Genomic DNA, 18,617 nt, shown 5'->3' with positions numbered 1-18,617 from the left:
ACCACTTATTGATAAATATTCTTTAATATATAGATACTGACGAAACTCTGTAACATGCTTCGACGAGCTCTCGGCGAGAAAAAGCCTGTGTTAAACACTTCTTAATTCCCGATCTTTAGATCTTCTGTACTTATCCTACATCGTGTATGTCTTATTTAAATTATTTTACTCCCAACTAATCACGTTCTTATTGTTGCCAGAGATGCTGAGTTACCGGAAATTTTGACCCGCAGGAGTTCTTTCACATGCCGGTAAATCTTACCGACGAATACCACCGGACTGAGTCGGTATCGAACCCGCCAACTAGAGCTCAGAAAATGAGCGCTCTAACACTCAACAATGTGTAACACAGTATAGCCTATTTTAAGAACAACTGAAGCCATTAACGGCTTAGTCTTAACCAATGAGCCAAAGATCTCTTTACCCATTTACATACATACATACATACATACATACATACATACATACATACATACATACATACATACATACATACATATATACATACATACATGCATACATACATACATTATCATTATAGACTGTTATGCCTTTCAGCGTTCAGTCTGCAAGCCTCTGTGAATTTACTAAACGTCGCCACAATCCTCGATCTGCAACTAGTGTTGTGGCCTCATTTAGTTCTATACCTTTATCTTTAAATCGTTAGAAACCGAGTCTAACCATCGTCGTCTTGGTCTACCTCTACTTCTCTTACCCTCCATAACAGAGTCCATTATTCTCCTAGGTAACCTATCCTCCTCCATTCGCATCACATGACCCCACCACCGAAGCCGGTATATGCGTACAGCTTCATCCATCGAGTTCAATCCTAAATTAGCCTTTATCTCCTCATTCCGAGTACCCTCCTGCCATTGTTCCCACATGTTTGTACCAGCAATCATTCTCGCTATTTTCATGTCTGTTTCTTCTAACTTATGAATAAGATATCCTGAATCGACCCAGCTTTCGCTCCCGTAAAGCAAAGTTGGTCTGAAAACAGACCGATGTAAAGATAGTTTCGTCTGGGAGCTGACTTCCTTCTTACAGAATATTGTTGATCGCAACTGCGAGCTTATTGCATTAGCTTTACGACACCTTGATTCAATTTCACTTACTATATTACCATCCTGGGAGAACACACAACCTAAATACTTGGAATTATAGACCTGTTCTAGCTTTGTATCACCAATCTGACATTCAATTGTGTTGAATTTCTTACCAACTGACATCAATTTAGTCTTCGAGAGGCTAATTTTCATACCATACTCATTGCGCCTATTTTCAAGTTCCAAGAAATTAGACTGTAGGCTTTCGGCACAATCTGCCATTAAGACCAAGTCGTCAGCATAGGCCAGACTGCTTACTACATTTCCACCTAACCGAATCCCTCCCTGCCATTTTATACCTTTCAGCAGATGATCCATGTAAACTACGAACAGTAAAGGTGAAAGATTGCAGCCTTGTCTAACCCTTGTAAGTACCCTGAACCAAGAACTCATTCTACCATCAATTCTCAATGAAGCCCAATTGTCAACACAAATGCCTTTGATTGATTTTAATAATCTACCTTTAATTCCAGTCCCCCAGTATGGCGAACATCTTTTCCCTCGGTACCCTGTCATATGCTTTCTCTAGATCTACACATTTTATTGCATATATTCTTAGCCTAGGTTCAATTCAGGTAGTATTTCCAGAACGTTATATCATCTGCTATAGGCTAGGAAAATTAATTACTTTCACTGACCTGATTCAGTCTGATGTCTGCTTTTGACACTGTAAAAGTGAAGTCTGAGAGACGCCAGTAACAACATTCCTTTACTCTCCAGACACTGTGTGTATGGTGTGAAAGAATGGCTTCTAGGTTCGCTTGTCGTCTACTTTGAAGAGAGTTTGGCAGACTGATATCTACCAGTACCTCCTGACTTGGCGAGGAAAGCAATGGGAAATTACTTCAGGCAATTAAAAAAGTTATGCTATTTACAAGAAATTTCGACAAATAATAATAATAATAATAATAATAATAATAATAATAATAATAATAATAATAATAATAATAATAATAATAATAATAATAATAATGAGCGAGATGATTGCGTGGTACGTAGCTGTCAGCTTGCATTCGGGAAACCCCACTGTCGGTAGCCCTGAAGATTGTTTGCCGAGGTTTCCCATTTCCACACCAGGAAAATGCCGGGGCTATACCTTAATTAAGGCCACGATCGCTTCCTTCTCAATCCTAGCCATAAGATCTGTCTGTGCGGGTGCAACGTAAAGCAAACTGAATTGAATTGACAGCGTGGTACAGGCCGCGTTACAATATTTTTACAAGTTGTTTTACGCCGCACCAACACAGATAGGTCTTATGGCGATGATGGGACAGGAAAGGGCTAGGAGTAGGAAGGAAGCGATCGTGATCTTAATTAAGGTACAGCTCCAGCATTCGCCTAGTATGAAAATAGGAAAGCACGGAAAACTATCTTCAAGGTTGCCGACGGTGGGGTTCGAACCCACTATCTTCCGAATACCGGATACCGGCCGCCCTTAAGCGACTGAAGCTATCCAGCCCGGTACGGACCGCGTAGCTGTGAGATTGCATTCGAGAGATTGAGTTCGAACCGCTTTTGGCAGCTCTGAAGATGGATTTCCCATGTTTCCCATTTTCACACCAGTCAAATACTGGGTTAGTACCTTAATATATAAAGCTCCGGCCACTTTCTCTCCTCTCCTATTCCATCGTCACCGTAAACCTATGTAAGTCACTACGACAATTCCGTTCAATTTCTGCTTATCAACCAGGGACACCATAAAGTGAAGCATGTACCTACCCAGTTGTTGAAAGATAAAGGATATAACACCCATGAAGAAGTCCATACCTTAGATGGTACAGGAACGAATCGATTTGTAGATATTGCACCGACGAAGAAACGTTCTAACATTGTCTGTATTATTGACCCAATAATACTCTATAAACGAAGACAATCGATCAAGCCGAAAATGCCAATCAGGAAAAGAAAAAGAAGAAAAGAACTATGAAAGCTGCATTCCTTTTTTTGAAGGAGAAATATCGTGGAAGTTAAAGGCAACAGAGACTTCGTCGTTCATGGCGAGGGGAGCGATTTATCGATTTGCGGCAAACGTACTGTTTAGTTTGGAGATATAAGAAAATCTTTTGATCATTAATGTAGTGAAAAATACTGTCGCCGATACTCATAACAAAACAAATACACGCGCCATTTAATAATAAGGGGAAGATACATGTTGTCCTAGACAATAAAACACTGCCAATGCCCAGTACAAAAAACATATTTAAAAAAACTATAATTGAGAGATTATGTGGAACTAGTAATTAGGTGTAAGTGTAATTTTTAAGGTAGTAGAAGATAAATTTAAATGTAACAAAAGCATTCATGTATCAGAATAATATGAATGGCAATAAATGATTTCTTTCCCCTCAGTTCCTGCGATCCGGAACTAGGGGATGGAAGTATTCTATCCTTAAAAAAATAAAAAGATAAAAAAATGTCGTCTACTCTGTAGCGATTATTCAACATATTTTCATTCATTCATATCTTTTTCCCCTTATGGACAGTGTTTGAACTCGAATATCTCATGATGACACAATTTTCCCTTCTTCATCTTCTCTCCCAAAATCTCTCCATCCTTTGGCTGTGCTCCTGTTTCCCTTGTTCTGTCCACAATGTCCCTGTCTTCTTCTCATTTACTATAATTTTGTATTCCTAATTTTGTTTCTGAATTCTTTTCTGTCTCCTATCATTTGCCTGTTGATCCCCACCTGCCTTACGTTTCCCTCTATTTCATGATACCAATTTGTTTTCTTGCTTGAACTGTTTACTACATCAAAGATTTTCTTTGTAAATCTGTTGTTGTCCATTCTCTGTATGTGCCCATAGAAAGTTAGTCTGCGTTTCCTGATCATGTCTGTGAGTCTGTCAGTGTGTTGGTACAGCTCTTCGGTAGGTCATTTCATCCACATGCCATCACTGTGTATTGGTCCAAACATTTTTCTGAGATTTTACGTTCTATTTTTTTCTTTCTCCATGATGCCTGATGCTGCAATTGTGGTCGTTTCTGACACATACAATGCTCCTGGTAATACGACTGTTCTGTAGTGCCTAAGTTTGGCCTGTCTTGATATGCTTTTCTTATTATAATGTGACCATGTAAGTTTGTATGCTTTCTGGAGTTTTTCCGTTCACCACAACAAACTTCAATATCATATTTATATTAAACAATTAACAAACAGCATAATTATTTATGATGGATTTGCCATCCTGTAGCAAAGCAAGCAGCAAGATTTTACAACAAATGTTCTATCTTTATTTACTGTATTTATTTGCTTATTTATTTATTTATTTAGTAAACTCGTGTCCTCATCCCGAGAAGGTGCAGCTCTTTTCAGGCACACCCCCAATTGAGGCGAGTTGCATATACCATTTTAACAACATACTAGACCTCCTACCATTCTTAAATTTTTAGCAGTACCGAGAATTGAACCTGGGCCTCCGAGGACAGCAGCTAATAATATTAATCATTACACTACAGAGACGGACTATTTATTTATTTATTTATTTATTTATTTATTTATTTATTTATTTATTTATTTATTTATTTATTTATTTCGTATAAGTGACACTGCAGCCTGCCACAGTGGACCACATGAGCCTGTTCAAACTACAAGACCCTTTTCCAGGATATTATACAAGTGAACTCAAGGACAGCAAGGTTTGCACATACTGTACATTTGGCCACGCCTCACATCCCCTGAACGCTACGCGACACGAGCTAGCAGAACTATTTCCATTTCCAACAGAGATTAAAGATTCAACGAAGGCAAGCTATAACGATACACGTTACTCTCGCAGGGATAGGACATGACTGCGGTGACCCAGAAAGCTGCATGGGAAGTATGAACTAACCTTCGCAATTACAGCCTGATTTCAGTTTATCAGTCGCTCATTACGCGATTTTTCGAAACTTATGAAATGTAGATGAATCGCCGAATGTTGAAGATCCCACTCGTATAACCATTTCTTCTCCATTTCTACTGAAGCCAGTGATTTAGACTAGAGTTATTTTCAACTGTTCAGTTGCATTCTGTGTTGCCACCCATAGTGAAGATGATAATAATAATAATAATAATAATAATAATAATAATAATAATAATAATAATAATAATAATACGAAGGAGGAGGAGGGAAAAAGGCATCGGAAGGATAAGAAGAAGTCGTAATTTGGGCGGATGATTAATTTCAAGAATGTGTGTTTACAATTTTGTTTTACGTCGCACACAGACAGATAGGACTTATGACCATAGAGTTAGTAAATAATACACTAGAGGTAGCATTTGCGCTGCAGTCGCGTGCGAAGTTGAACGAGCTATTTCGCAAAAGCTGGATTGTTTGGCACTGTCACTACTGGAGTCCTCATCGCAGGGTTTGCCTTACAAGGGCTGCACTCGGCTAGAAATAGCCACACGAAATTATATATATACTACTGGAGTGTCTCGATAAAATGAAGTATTATACTTCTCTTAAGGAAAATGTCAGACTCCTGGGCAGCTTATGGCTGCAGAGGGAGGTTCATAAAGGGCAATGGCGTATCATTCCACAGGTATGTTTATTTGAAATTCATGTTCGTGCGAATAAAATAATAATTTGTGTGACACTTATCATCATATGGATTGGCCTACTTGCGCTGACTTCGCGGTTTCTTTCCCTGTTGGCGTGAAGGAGATTCCTTGGACTTTACCATGAAGACTGAAATTAATGTTTTAGGAAATATAAGGGAAGGCATTTTTCTTTCACTGAATAGCAATGTATTTGAAAGCGATTATCCAGAAAATCCAGTGAAAGAGTATACGAATATAGGACTATGTATACATCGTGTTGGCAGATGATACATGCAGGATCCCAATGTTAGAAGTAGGTTTACCGGGCGAGTTGGCCATGCGGTTTGGGGTGCGCAGCTGTGATCTTGCATCCGGGAGATAAAGAGTTCGAGCCCCACTGTCGGCAACGCGGAAGAGGTTTTCCGCGGTTTCCCATTTTCACACCAGGCAACACGGCCACTTCCTTCCCATTCCTAGGCCTCTTCTATCCCATAGTCGCCATAGGACCTTTGTTAACAAAGAAGATTTTGTTTCGTAACCAATAGGTTGATACACTGTTACTCTTCATTATAATCAGGAAGTAATGTTGATTTCTCAACATATTTCTTACAGCGCTGATTATATTGACGGGCATAAAATTGGCTCCTCATGGCCATGATTACTCAGTATTAAGAGGTCATCCCCCTGTGGGTTGGAGCGGTAGAATAACACCCATGGTATCTCCTGCCTGTCGTAAGAGGCGACTAAAAGGGGCCCCAGAGGCTCTGAACTTTGGAGCGTGGGTTGGCAACAACGGGGCCCTCAGGTGAGTCCTAGCATTGCTTCAACTTACTCGTGCCAGGCTCCTCACTTTCATCTACCCTATCCGACCTCTCTTGGTCAACTCTTGTTCTTTTCCGACCCTGGCGGTATTACGTATGGAGGTCTAGGGAGTCTTTCATTTTCACGCCCTTCGTGGCCCTTGTCTTCCTTTGGCCGATACCTTCATTTTTCGAAGTGTCGGATCCCTTCCATATTTTCCCTCTGATTAGTGTTACGTAGAGGATGGTTGCCTAGCTGTACTTCCTCTTAAAACAATAATCACCACCACCACCACCACCACCACCACCACCACCACCACCACCACCACCACCACCACCACTGTTAAGAGGTTAACCTGATGTATTTATTTCCCTTTCTTGTAATGACACTGACGTGCATGAAACCGAGCGATTGGTTGCGGAATTTGGGCCGCATAGCTGTGAGCTTGCATTCGGGAGATACTGGGTTCGAACTCCACCGTCGATAGCCCTGAAGATGGTTCTCCGTGGTTTCCCATTTTTACAGCAGGCAAAAGCTGGGGATGTACCCTAATTAAGGCCGCGGCCACTTCCTTCCCACTCCTATCCCTTTCCTATCCCATCGTCGCCATAAGATATATCTATGTCGGTGCGACGTAAAAAAAATGAAATGGCGTATCGCTTTTAGTGCCGGGAGTGTCCGAGGACATGTTCGGCTTGCCAGGTGCAGGTCTTTTGATTTGACTCCCGGAGGCGACGTGCGCGTCGTGGTGATGAAATGATGATGAAGACGTCACATACACCCAGCCCTCGTGCCAGCGAAATTAACCAATGATGGTTAAAATTCCCGACCCTATCGGGAATCGAACCCGGGACCCCTGTGGCCAAAGGCCAGCACGCTAATCATTTAGGCACGGAGCCGGACGGTGCGGCGTAAACCAAATTGTAAACAAACAAAATATGATTGTAAAGATTTTTCAGTTCTCTTCAATCATATAATTTACCACTCTCACTTTTCATTAAAGGAAGTTATTTTACAACTTATTATCTTAGAGCAAATCAAACATTTCACGAAAACGTAAATAAAAACTCCATAATAGACTGAAACCACAACCGAGTGTCATATTCTCACTTGTAATCACGCTTAGACAACAGCGGACAATGTTGATGATAATAACAATAATAATAATAATAATAATAATAATAATAATAATAATAATAACGTCTCACTAATTCATTTTACGGTTTTCGGAGACGCCGAGGTGCCGAAATTTTGTCCCATGGGAGTTCTTTTGCGTGCCTACATATTTCCGACACGAGACTAACATATTTAAACACCAAATTATCACCGGACTGAGCTAGAATCGAACCTGCCAACTTGGGCTCAGAAAGCCAGCGCCTTAACCGTCGGTGACTTATATTTTGTCTACTTTGCTCCAAAATCTCGCCAACGCTTTTAGGACTAAAAACTCGCTCATTCACGTCGTACGATAGAGAATGTTTTACGGTCGTTGGGCAGAATTATGACGAAGTCTTGTCCATTTACACAACAGATAGCGAAATATACGTACCCACATTCTAAACATATGTTGTTAGAAGACTTAGGCCTAATATGAACAGTAAATTTATTTTGTTTACTTAACTGCAATTGAGCACCGTCCTCTCTTATCAAGCATTTGTCCTGTATTTCTTCTTTTTGGACTTTCTTTCTACCAGAGAGAAACGTCAGTAGTATAGGGCCTACTGAAGTCTCTGAGAATGTTTACATGTAAGAATTTTAAACCATATCAATATCCACACAGTTTTAAAAGTCACCTATTTACAATGATGAGTACAGCGGATGAGCTTTTTGCCAAACAGCTGATATTTCAACATGCTCCGCTCGCTGCAGTGGTTCTCTCGTAGACGGTGGCGCCGCTGATACCTCTAGTGTATTATTTACTAACTCTGTGCTTATGACGACGATGGGAAAGGAAAGGGCTAGGAGTGGGAAGGAAACGATCGTTGCCTTAATCTTCAGGGTTGTCGACAGTGTGATTCGAACCCACAATCTCCCAAATGCAAGCTGAAAGCCCCGTGACCCACACTCGCTCGGTTTTCGACAATGTCAAAAAATCACTTGTTAGATAAAAATCTCTACATACAAGGAGATGTTATGACGACTGCTCAACAACACGTTCAAAGACCAGAACTAGAGACCTGATATTAAGACATTACGCTCCCTATGTCATGCAGGTAAGAAGTCGGAGACAGAGGTTATGCTCGGTGCAAATGCACAAGTTTCTCGTTCGATTCGCAAAGTCGCTTCCGAGCCCCAGTAGGCAGTGTACAATTTATTCTGCACAAATTGACTACTATGCGAACCCCGTAAAAAGAGAAGATGGAACTTATACCAAGAATATAGGCAGCTTTCCAGGTCGTTCGCGACACACTACACATCCTGAATAGAGTCCACCGTTGTGAACTGCGCATCGAAGTAGGAGGGGGGTCATATTGAACATCTATTGTAATCAAACCACTGGGCGTATTGTTTCCTTCGTTCAGCATTTTATTCCATTTACAATGTTGTGAGTGAAGCAATACAAATCGTGGGGTAACAAGAGCAAGTTAAATAATAAAGAACGTTACTGCGACCAATAGACGAGTGTGTTCTTGTACAGTGTGTGCAGTTACGTCTGTTTAATCATGGCCAACTGGATCCCTCGCTGCGCTCCTTATACGCTAGAGCGACGCATCAAGTCGGCCCTGGTTCAATAAACGAACTGTGGATATTGCCTGTAAGACACAAGGACAATCCTGTGCGAGTCGAACGAGGAAACTTGTCCATACGCGCGGAGCATTATCTCTGTCTGAAGACTACGGGACCACTTATTTCTGCCAGCCTCCTCACTTTCAGTTATCCTATCTGACCTCCCTTGGTCAACTCTTGTTCTTTACCGACCCCGACGGTATTACGTTGCGAGGCCTAGAAAATCTTTCATTTTCGCGCCCTTCGTGGCCCGTATCTTTCTTTGGCCGATATCTTCATTTTTCGTAGTGTCTGATCCCTTCCATATTTTCTCTCTGACCGGGTGAGTTGGCCGTGCGGTTAGGGGCGCGCAGCTTTGAATCTGAATTCGGGAGATACTGGGTTCGAACCCCATTGTCGGCAGCACTGAAGATGGTTTTCCGTGGTTTCCCATTTTCACACCAGACAAATGCTGGGGCTGTACCTTAATTAAGGCCACGGCTGCTTCCTTCCCATTCCTAAGCCTTTCCTATCCCATCGTCGCCATAAGACCTATCTGTGTCGGTGCGACGTAAAGCAAATAGCAAAAAAAAGAAGAAGAAGAAAATATCTCTGATTAGTGTTAAATAGAGGATGATTGCCTAGTTGTACTTCCTCTTAAAACAATAATCACCACCACCATTTCATCACACCCCACTTCCCATCCTTCCCCTTCTCTTCCTTGTGCTCTGGCATAGCAAATAGAGCGAGTTCGTCAATTTGAATCGCGCGTGCGGAAGTAACAGAGTAACCTAATTTTCTCTTCTTCTACCGCCTTTTCCCACATGTGCGGGGTCGCGGGTGCGAACTATGTCGCACATGTGAGTTTGGCTGTGTTTTAAAGCCGGATGCCCTTCCTGACGCCAACCCCATATGGAGGGACGTAATCATTATTGCGTGTTTCTGTGGTGGTTGGTAGTGTAGTGTATTGTATTGTCTGAATATGAAGAAGAAAGTGTTGCGACAAACACAAATACACAGTCCCCGGGTCAGAAGAATGAATTAGACATGAGTCGGACAGATTAACCTCATTTTCTCGAAAAGAAAAAAAATTCGCCGATTGCACCATCGTTCTTAACATAACACGAACACCATCTCAGACTTCTCCGTCGGTATAGAGTAGATCGGGGGAAGATGCCCAATTTAGTGTTTTGAGGACAAAAATTTACATGGAAACAGAGTTTGAGTTAGACATAAAGCAAGTATATTTTGCCGAGTGTTTCCTATATATAGACCAGTTAACGATGCCAATCATTAGTAATTTTATGTTTTAGACATTTATTTATAAAGACTTGTATTTAGTCATCTCACCCCGAGCGTCGGGGTAAGATGGCAGTTACATCTGGATCAGTTTTGACTACTAGTATCATGTCATTCAGGGGACAAATCGTCTAAATATAATTCATAAAGTATATTTATTATGATTATCAAAAAATAAACACATACAATCTTATTGTAACCACATGAAATCAGCTGTATGAATGACTCTTGTATCGAAGTTCTTTAGCACAGTTATTGCACATGTTTTCTGAATCTGTACAGGTTTCATGTAACCATTTATCACAAACGATGCATCGAATCTAGTCTACCTTTGGTCCATTTTTGTCATAATAATTGAGGGCACAAAAGTCACTGTCATTCTTTGACCTGCTTGGTCTAACAGGTTGACTCGTAGTGGATTTCTTGGTCTTACTTTTCTCTCGTCGAGCTCTTGCATCGTTTATTCGATGTTTTTCTGTGAGAACTGCAGCTGATTTCTTTCTGCGCTTAGGTAACGGATCCAAGATGGGTATAGGAGAAAGTGCTTCAAAGGATGTTCCTGGCTTTGCCTCATTTGCAATCGCTGATACCGCTGGATCTTCAACTCTGTTGCTGTCTTTCTCTGAGGGAGGAGCACATCCTCTGCTATCTGAATAATCTATTTCATTCCTGTCACGGTTTGATGTCCTCATATATGTTCTTGGGATGTTCCTACGAAAGGTAAGGTAAGGGTTATTCTGCCCGAAGGCAGGTCCGAACCTCCGCAGAGGTGTTCCTGCGCCGGAGTTTACGTGCGGTAGGGTGGCGAGTTCCTTTCCGCTCCTCCATTCCCTTACCCCCCACCAACAGCGCGTGGCAACCCATCCAACTCCTGACCACGCCCAATGTTGCTTAACTTCGGAGATCTCACGGGATCCGGTGTTTCAACACGGCTACGGCCGTTGGCTTTCCTGCGAAAAGAAAATGTTATATCTAAAGAATCAAATTCGACATCTAGGCCAACAAGCGCGAGACAAGTTGGTATTGTGATCTGGTGGTACCCAACGGAACTACGAAGCTATAGGCATCTGCTCCCGATAGGCATCTCCCCCCGATCCACTCTAGTTGTGATACACCCAGTAGAGGTGGGCACCCGGCAATCTTGGGTTCGATTTCTATCTCGTCCATGGATTCTAATCCTGTTCCGAGAGTTGGAACGGCATTCACCACACCTCTTGAGATCAACTGTGAAGCTGTTGACAAGAGAGGCAGCGAAGCCGGTCAAGAAACCCAAACATCAACTCTGAGAATGTCTTCAATTTGAACACGCGACACTCTAATATCTGCAGCCCATTCGGACCACTAATTTAGGTTTTCTTTCAGCCAGTTCTGCTATGAAGCGTAACTCAACACGTTCAGAAAGATGGGCCCGTCAGGTATTAATTTTCGTACTTCCGCAGTAATCTTAAGCCTAGTACATAATGTAGCAGCCGGTTTATGACATACGGTGCATACAACTTTCGTAGTCGAAGTAACACGTCAGTCTCTGAATACTCCCATTTTACATCAAAGGTATACTAAAAATGCTAATGACGTATCTTAGCGTGAGAAGCATCGAAGGACGAAAAAAAAAAAATTAGAAATCTGCATAGCATACCATCCCTGACCCCAATGAACGACCACCGAACTTCCTCACGCAAGACTCTTTAAAAAAACAACCTTGGATGGCATTCGCCAATAACTTTCCTGTGGAGAGGAAGGACACCATGTCTACATTCCGCCGGAAGTCACTTCCGTGAACTTTCTATCTGTTGTAAGCCCGCAGTTACTTTATTAGGTCCGTAGTCTCTAACAAAGGACTGTTCTTCTGCTTCGGGAAACGCTCGACCGCCAGAGTCAAATTTTGTGTGACTAACTAACCTCGCCAAAAACTGCTAGACAGAAAAGCCTATACTATTAGTAGCACTATAATAATTTCGTGTGGCTATTTCTAGCCGAGTGCAGCCCTTGTAAGGCAGACCCTCCAATGAGGGTGGGCGGCATCTGCCATGTGTAGGTAACTGCGTGTTATTGTGGTGGAGGATAGTGTGTGGTGTGTGAGTTGCAGGGATGTTGGGGACAGCACAAACACCCAGGCCCCGGGCCGTTGGAATTAACCAATGTAGGTTAAAATCCCCGACCCGGCCGGGAATCGAACCCGGGACACTCTGAACCGAAGGCCAGTACGCTGACCATTCAGCCAACGAGTCGGACGATTAGTGCATTTATTTAACCATATTTTAGTAAATAATAATAATAGGCTAATAATAATAATAATAATAATAATAACAATAATAGAAATCGACGTGCACCAATCTTTATTATTAGAAATGAAAACTGACAAATTAATAAGGCATTTCCAGGCATCCTTAAAACTCTGCACCTGAGAACCTGACAACCACAAAATGCCTAGATAAATTAGAATATTCCCTAGACTCCGCGGGAGTTCGAGGTGGGTGGGTAGGTGGGGTTCAAGTCAAAACTTGGGTGCAGAAGCAAAATAGTGTAGTGCGCAAGCTCAAGCACATTTCACTCGGTCGTAAATTATTTTATACAAAGGTCTAACAAGTTACATCGCCCCAACTCCCTGGCTGAATGCTCAGCGTTGACGCCTTCGGTTCAGAGGGTCCCATGTTCGATTCCCGGCCGGGTTGGGGATTTTAATCTCGTGTGATTAATTCTTCTGGCTCGAGGACTGGGTGTTTGTGTTTTTCCCAATACTCTCCTCTTCATATTCAGACAACACGCCACACTACAAATCACCACAAATATACGCAATACTGATTGCATCCCTCCACATGGGAATCGCGTCAGGAAGGGCATCCGGCCGTAAAACAGGGCTAAAACCACATGCTCTCCACAGTTCACACCCGCGACCCAACAAGGTGTGGGAAAAGCGGTAGAAGAAGGTGAAGGAGAAGAAGAAGTATAACAAGTTACATCGAAACCTTGCGGTTAGGAACAAAATACGTGTAATGACACAAATAATTAAAATGCGAAATTAATGTATAGGTAGGAAATAATGTAGGCTATATACATGTCTAATTGAATATATCTTGTCCATTCACTTTAAAGAACGCAATGGACTTGGACTGCCTATTTATTAACATTATTATCTAATATGGTCCAGTTCACTGATTATATGCATTTATCACTTAACTTTTCTATTAAAACTCACTGTGACTTTTAACGCATGAGTAATCTTAGTATTTTAGTAAAGTGACGAAGAAATGGGTGAAAAGCGCTTTATACTAAAGATTCACTTTAAATGCAATCCATTTTGCTGACGACCTGGAGATAAATGCCAGATAAGAAGATGGCCTATATGGTGCTGAATTGTTTTTTGTAGCCAACGCATATGATTCACGTATTTCAACAAAACGTACAAAAGTTCTAGCATTTCAGTGAGACCCGCTAATCACTGGATATAGTCTCCCTGATCGACAATTGTTTAGGAAAATGGTAGGATAAGGACTGCTGGATATGCTTTTTTTCTTTGTCAGATGGCACCCACATTACACTTTTTTTTTACAAGTTGTTTAACGTCGCACCGGCACAGATATGTCTTATGGCGACGATGCAGTAGGAGTTCGAAGGAAGCGACCGTGGCCTTTTTAAAGGTATTATGATTATTTTACTGCAGTGCTGCCTAGTCAAGGTGGTAAAGGTGTGCTTGGTTATCGCGTAGAAAGACCAAGGAAGTCGCGGTTTGGCTCCCGACCAGTGCATGTGGATTTAAAAATAAAAAATTACACCCATGTGGTTCGGATCCTATGTAGCACTGGAGGTTCCGTGGGTATGATCACGATGTCAAGAGTCGCGTAAAACTACATTCTTTCTTTTACTTCCCACTCACTGCCGTGGTTACGAATAATCGAAGCGCTTGTACCCAGATTATTATTATTATTATTATTATTATTATTATTATTATTATCTAGCGAGTTAGCCGTGTGGTTAGTGGCACGCAGCTATGTGCTTGCATTCGTGAGATAGTGGGTTCGAACCCCTTTGTCAGCAACTGTTAAGATGGTTTTCCGTGGTTTCTCATTTCACAGCAGGCAAATGCTGGGACTGTAAATAAGGCCACGGCCGCTTCCTTCCCACCCCTAGCCCTTTCCTATCCGATCGTCACCATAAGACCTATCTGTGTCAGTGGAAGGTTAAGCAATTGATACAAAATTATTATTATTATTATTATTATTATTATTAATATTATTATATATTCTGCTTCTGACTAATCGGTGTAACAGTGAGAAGAAACGCATGAAGCAGTATTCTAAGATAATATATATGTTAGCACATTAGCTCCAGGAGAAAATAAATCGCGTAGGAAGAATGTGAATGTCCTCTGGATGTTACTTTCTCCCTCTGATCTATTTCCACAGCAGCACTATAAACCATGGTATAAGTCGGAAGACGCCTTGGGCTTCCAAAATAACGCGCAGAGCGATCAGTCACCTTGAGAGACGAGCAGAAAGCCAACAGCTGGCGAGTGGATACAACGTATCTCCCAGCGAAACTCCTCACCGGCCTTCCCAAAGGCCGTGCTTCCTCTAAGTGAACAGATAAAATTTATTTCCCTTAATAAAACACGCACAACCTGTCGCTGTACATGAAACGATCTACACGAGACATCCTTCAGACTTCATGATCAAATTACTGTATGTGAAGTATATCCAATAACTCGATCAGGATTTCGATGACGTCTTTTAACAGGTGCATCATAGACATTGCTAAAAAAACACCACACTCTACAGCTTGTCCTAGTTACTTGTAGGGTCGCCGAAGCCTCCCAGGCTCATTTTGGTTTTAGCCGGGAATTTAAAGCTGCATCCCTTTCGTGACGCCACATGATTCTTGAGATGAAAATCTCGTCCCAGGATCGACCGGGATTAGAGTATGTAATGGATTCTTCTCGCCAGAGCAGAGCTAGACGATACTGTGTTGGAATACAGGTCACGACAGACCAGGCCAGATCCCAAGGAGATGGCAGTCTCCACCATCAGGCAAACAAAAATACCACTCCTCCCTCTACAAATGATCCGCACGGATATTTATCTGATTTTGTTAATCATTCTAATGAAATCTGATTATGCCAAAACTCATCACCGTAGAACAACAATGCTCGACCAGTCGTCTATCAGAAAACTAAGTACGATATCCAAAATCTGGGATGGAAAACACTGACACAGCCGCCCTACAACACTGATTTAGCACCATCAGATTACCATCTCTCCGCCTCTGTGGTACAGTGGTTAGTGTAATTAGCTGCTACCCTCAGAGGCCCGAGTTCGATTCCCGGCTCTACCACGAAATTTGAAAAGTGGTACGAGGGCTGGAGCAGGGTCCACTCAGCCTCGGAAGGTCAACTGAGTAGAAGGTGGTTCGATTCCCATCTTAGCCATCCTCGAAATGGTTTTCCAAAGTTTACCACTTCTCCAGGCAAGTGCCGGGTTGGTACTTAAGGCCACGGTCGCTTCCAATCTTCCCATCCCCCAACAACGACCCTGTTCATCATAGCAGCTGAGGCCGCCTGGGCGAGGTACTAGTCCTTCCGCTCAGTTGGATCCCCCGCCCCCAAAGTCTCACGCTCCAGGACACTGCCCTTGAGGCGGTAGAGGTGAGATCCCTCGCTGAGTCCGAGGGAAAAACCAACCCTGGACGGTAAACAGATTAAAAAGGATTACTATCTTTCACCCAGTTTCTTCAACGAATGTTAAGTGTTAGCATTGCTGTTAAGGTGACTTAACACATAATTTTACAAAATGGCCGTCTCATCAAGAATTGTTAACTCAAACAAATTATTAATACTTGTGTTAGATTAACATGGCAGAAGTCCTGTGTTAAAATAATCTCTAATAGCTGTTGAAATTTCAAAATGGTAGCATGTAGAAGACGTGTTTGAAGTTTTAATGCTGCATAAAGACTGTTTATAAACTGAAGAAGGCAAAGGACGACCCATACTAAGAAAAACCGACTTTTTTAGAGTTGTGAGAAGAAAGTTTTCTACAAAGATACCTAATTACCAAAGCCATAATGAACAAGGTACCAGAAGAAATTGAAAATAGGTTAGAGTTTCCCACAGTCTGAAACTGGTCAATGTCTCCAGTGCAGCAGTTGCTTCTAGTTCTTAGGTATTATGTTCCAGACTTTTCACATGTAGATGATTAAGTTCATGAGTGCACGACAAGAGAGTACAGAATTCTGCAAAGAATTCCTACTGGCATTGCAGCATTAACAAGGCATTACATTATTTCCCCTGCAATGAAAGAATGCCCGAAACTCATTCGAGACATATCAATTATCACATTTTCCCGGTGATGTAGGAGCCTTAGATTGCACTCATATAAGAATATATTGTATGCTGTGATATAACAGCCTATTCTGTCATTTTTCAAGCACACTCGCATACTTTCAAATTAAATCTATAACAACATTTGTCTTGCATTCATCATAATAACGCTTTTGTTACCTCTTCCTGCACATGTTTACGTCTTAGCGGTCTCCGCTAACCATAACCTATAATAATGTCAACCATGTGTGACAAAATACTATTCCAATATTCTGCTAGGAGCGCTTTATGTAAAGAAACAAAATGTGTTTACTACCAAACGCGTTCAGAAATCTCACGGAAATGTGCTAATTTGGCTTTCGTAACAAGTGCTGGAAATGTGTTCGTGATACAGGGTGCTTTTAACCGAAGGTTAACATTTTTTTAGTAAAATTGAACGCAGAGTTGGAGAAATCGGGCCTTTGGTAAACTAAAGACTCCCTTTCGTGGAAAGAGGTACAAGGATGACCCCCCTCGCGACGGTTGCTACATAGAGGCCAACATGCAGAAATGTAGAAATTTGCCCTGAAACTTTGAAGACATAACCGATGTGTTACGAGAAAACCACATGCAAAAATATTGTTGCTTGTTTCCACCGCAAGGCCCCAAAATCGAAGCTGGAATCCTAAGTTGTCAAACTTTAAAGCAGCACAGCTGGACATCCGTGTATCACTGGCGAGCGTTATGGACCTTGACTCATGGTTTTCTGCTCACCGCTCCAAACTACTGGCTTTGTAAAAATATGTGGTGCATTACCTATGGAAAAACACTAATCTGGAACCATTTCAGATAAAACTAGTATCAAAATTCAAGAGATGAATAGGTTTCTTGGAAGAATGTTCAATGTTTCTCTTATCAGAAAATCATCTGAAGGGTCATCCAGAAACTACAGAAAATCGTCTCTAAGTTAAAGAGTCCTTTAATAGCCGCATGCCATGTTCCACCGCCGTAACTTATCCCCGAGCAAGGATTGAAGCAATGCTTGCTCCCACATACGTGTAGTCCACCTGTACCAGGTACAAAACACAGGATACCACATGGAATTTTCCCCAATATTTCATAAGGTAAAAATATATTGTTCTTTAATGCAGACGGAAAACGTTCCCGTCTTCTTGGGTTTCTCATTCAACTGCATGCGACACAGAGCACGATCTTCCTAAATAAGCCAGAATCGTTAACTAACTCTGTAGTAATATTTCTTTTTTGCTAGTGATTTAACGTCGTTCTTACACGTTTTTGGTAACACAAAGATGGGAAACCACGGAAAACCATATTCAAGCCTGCCGACGGTGGGGGTTAGAACCTACCATTTTCCGAATGCAAGTTCACGCGTAATAAATAATAATAATAATAATAATAATAATAATAATAATAATAATAATAATAATAATAATTAGTACCGGGGGTACACCACCTCCGTCCTGTTAACCTGCGCGCCTTCTATAAGGCAATCTGTGTCATGAAACTGGAACTAGTATAATACAAGATGTTTGGATTTTCTACCACTAGATGTCTCTACCATCGGCCTAAGTGCCCCATCTGGCGGGATTAAGGATAGTTCATTCTTAAGGGAAAGTTAACTTTTACGGGTGGAAAACCTGAAGTTTTTGTAGATTTTTTTTTTTCATGTATCAAAGTTGTCAACACTCCTACTGCTTCCTTCTTCCTTAGTTATCAACCAATCAGGATTTTTTGGAATATTCTCTCTAGCCAATTAAAATGGGGGGGGGGGGCGTGTGTAGGCCACCTGCCTATCTAAAAAAGGTTCTGGAAATTTCCTATCGGAAATGCTATAAAAGCTGGGAGCTTTAGGGTCGTACCGTCATCTTCAGC

General features: G+C 41.7%; 1 protein-coding gene across 6 annotated transcripts in view; it reads right to left on the bottom strand.

Annotated features, from left to right (window-relative positions):
• LOC136857542 (NAD kinase) overlaps nucleotides 1–18,617 on the bottom strand; it is a 933,739-nt gene that overhangs the window by 189,737 nt on the left and 725,385 nt on the right. The gene's annotated exons all lie outside the window — the stretch shown is intronic.

Source organism: Anabrus simplex, chromosome 1 (genome assembly GCF_040414725.1).
Source record: "Anabrus simplex isolate iqAnaSimp1 chromosome 1, ASM4041472v1, whole genome shotgun sequence".
NCBI classification, from domain to species: domain Eukaryota; kingdom Metazoa; phylum Arthropoda; class Insecta; order Orthoptera; family Tettigoniidae; genus Anabrus; species Anabrus simplex.
Note: the sequence above shows the minus strand (reverse complement) of the source record. Positions and strands in the feature narration are given on the sequence as shown.